At 42.8% G+C, this 3,313-nt stretch overlaps 1 non-coding gene across 1 annotated transcript; it reads right to left on the reverse strand.

Annotated features, from left to right (window-relative positions):
* Nucleotides 1–370: 370 nt before the first annotated feature.
* LOC112760778 (small nucleolar RNA R71) lies at nucleotides 371–478 on the reverse strand. The gene has a single exon (XR_003181201.1). It is a non-coding gene; the product is annotated as a small nucleolar RNA R71 (small nucleolar RNA).
* Nucleotides 479–3,313: the final 2,835 nt, after the last annotated feature.

Consider the following 3,313-nt stretch of genomic DNA (forward strand, 5'->3'; position numbering starts at 1 on the left):
AAGGAAGGTGCTTGGTGACTTTACTGCACCTACTCCCAACTTCTATGGGAAAAGCATCTCAATCCCTACCATTGGAGCAAACAACTTTGAGCTTAAGCCTCAATTAGTTTCTCTAATGCAACAGAATTGCAAGTTTCATGGACTTCCATTGGAAGATCCTCATCAATTCTTAGCTAAATTCTTGCAAATCTGTGACACTGTCAAGACCAATGGGGTTGACCCTGAAGTCTACAGACTTATGCTTTTTCCTTTTGCTGTAAGAGACAGAGCTAGGACATGGTTGGATTCACAACCTAAAGAAAGCCTGAACTCTTGGGAAAAGCTAGTCAATGCCTTCTTGGCAAAGTGCTTTCCACCTCAAAAATTGAGCAAGCTTAGAGTGGAAGTCCAAACCTTCAGACAGAAGGAAGGTGAATCCCTCTATGAAGCTTGGGAAAGATACAAGCAATTGATCAGAAGATGTCCTTCTGACATGCTTTCTGAATGGAGCATCATAGGTATTTTCTATGATGGTCTGTCTGAACTATCCAAGATGTCATTGGATAGCTCTGCTGGAGGATCTCTTCATCTGAAGAAGATGCCTGCAGAAGCTCAGGAACTCATTGAAATGGTTGCAAATAACCAATTGATGTACACTTCTGAAAGGAATCCTGTGAATAATGGGATAGCTCAGAAGAAAGGAGTTCTTGAGATTGATACTCTGAATGCCATATTAGCTCAGAACAAAATATTGACCCAACAAGTCAATATGATTTCTCAGAGTCTGTCTGGAATGCAAGCAGCACCAGGCAGTACTAAGGAAGCTTCCTCTGAAGAAGAAGCTTATGATCCTGAGAACCCAGCAATGGAAGAGGTGAATTACATGGGAGAACCCTATGGAAACACCTATAATCCTTCATAGAGAAATCATCCAAATCTCTCATGGAAGGATCAACAGAGACCTCAACAAGGTTTCAACAACAATAATGGTGGAAGAAACAGGTTTAGCAATAGCAAGCCTTTTGCATCATCTTCTCAGCAACAGACAGAGAATTCTAAGCAAAGCCACTCTGACTTAGCAACCATTGTCTCTGATATAATCAAAACCACTCAAAGTTTCATGACTGAAACAAGGTCCTCCATTAGAAATTTAGAGGCACAAGTGGGACAGCTGAGTAAGAAAATTACTGAACTCCTTCCTAGTACTCTCCCAAGCAATACAGAAGAGAATCCAAAGAGAGAGTGCAAGGCCATAAACACGTCTCCCATGGCCAAACCTGGAGAGGAGGAAGAGGCATTGATCTCCACTGAGGAAGACCTCAATGGACATCCATTAACCTCCATGGAGTTCCCTAATGAGGAACCATGGAAATCTGAGGCTCACACTGAGACCATAGAGATTCTATTGAATTTACTTTTGCCATTCATAAGCTCTGATGAGTATTCTTCTTCTGAAGAGGATGAAGATATTACTGAAGAGCAAGTTGCTAAATATCTTTGAGCAATCATGAAGCTAAATGCCAAGTTATTTGGTAATGAGACTTGGGAGGAAGAACCCCCCTTGCTCATCAAAGAACTAGATAACTTGAATAGGCAGAGATTACCTCTGAAGAGACAAGACCCTGGGAAATTCTTAATCCCTTGTAACATAGGCACCATGACCTTTGAAAAGGCTCTGTGTGACCTGGGATCATGTATAAACCTTATGCCTCTCTCTGTAATGGAGAAGCTAGGGATCATTGAGGTACAAGCTGCAAGAATCTCACTGGAGATGGCAGACAATTCAAAGAAACAGGCTTATGGACTTGTAGAGGATGTCTTGGTCAAGGTTGAAGGCCACTACATCCCTGCTGACTTCATAATCCTAGAGACTAGGAAGTGTATGGATGAATTCATCATCCTTGGCAGACCCTTCCTAGCCACAGCAAAAGCTGTGATTGATGTTGACAGAGGAGAATTGATCATTCAAGTGAATGGAGACTCCCTTGTGTTTAAAGCTCAAGGATGTCCCTCTGTCACCATGGAGAGGAAGCACGAAGAGCTTCTCTCAATACAGAGTCAAATAGAGTCCCCACAGTCAAACTCTAAGTTTGGTGTTGAACCCCCACATTCAAACTCTAAGTTTGGTGTTGGGAGGTTCCAACATTGCTCTGAACATCTGTGAGGCTCCATGAGAGCCACTGTCAAGCTATTGACATTAAAGAAACGCTTGTTGGGAGGCAACCCAATTTTTAATTATCTATGTTAAATTTCTATTTTCTTTTGTTATTTTATATTTTCTATAGGTTGATGATCATATGAAGTCACAAAAATAATTGAAAAAGCAAAAACAGAAGGAAAAACAGAATGAAAAATAGAACACCCTGGAGGAGAAACTTACTGGCATTTAAACGCCAGTAAGGGTAGCAGAATGGGCGTTAAACGCCCAGTCTGGCACCATTTTGGACGTTTAACGCTAGAAATGGGCACCAGACTGGCGTTTAACGCCAGGATTGGCAGCAAGGGGCGTTTTACATGCCACATGGTGTAGGGATGAGAAATCCTTGACACCTCAGGATCTGTGGACCCCACAGGATCCCCACCTACCCCACCTCTCTCTCTCTTCTTCACCCATTCACCAATCACCTCAATACCTCTTCCCCAAAAAAACCCCTCACCTATCAAATCCCACCATTCTCTTCACCACTCACATCCATCCTTCATAAAACCCCACCTACCTCACCATTCAAATTCAAACCACTTTCCCACCCAAACCCACCCCTAATGGCCGAACCATACCCCCTCTCCACTCCTATATAAACCCATCTTCACTCCTTCATTTTCACATAACATACACACTACCCATCCCCCTTGGCCGAAATACAAAGCTCCTTCCATCTCCTGTATTTCTTCTTCTTCTACTCTCTTCTTTCTTCTTTTGCTCGAGGACGAGCAAACCTTCTAAGTTTGGTGTGGTAAAAGCTAAAACTTTTTGTTTTTCCATAACTATTAATGGCACCAAAGGCCGGAGAAACCTCTAGAAAGAGGAAAAGGAAGGCAAAAGCTTCCACCTCCGAGTCTTGGGAGATGGAGAGACTCCTCTCAAGGGTGCATCAAGACCACTTCTATGAAGTTGTGGCCAAGAAGAAGGTGATCCCCGAGGTCCCTTTTAAGCTCAAAAAGGGCGAATATCCGGAGATCCGACATGAGATCCGAAGAAGAGGTTGGGAAGTTCTCACTAACCCCATTCAATAAGTCAGAATCTTAATGGTTCAAGAGTTTTATGCCAATGCATGGATCACCAAGAACCATGATCAAAGTGTGAACCCAGACCCCAAGAATTGGCTTACAATGG

This window comes from Arachis hypogaea, chromosome 16 (genome assembly GCF_003086295.3).
Source record: "Arachis hypogaea cultivar Tifrunner chromosome 16, arahy.Tifrunner.gnm2.J5K5, whole genome shotgun sequence".
In the NCBI taxonomy this organism is placed as follows: domain Eukaryota; kingdom Viridiplantae; phylum Streptophyta; class Magnoliopsida; order Fabales; family Fabaceae; genus Arachis; species Arachis hypogaea.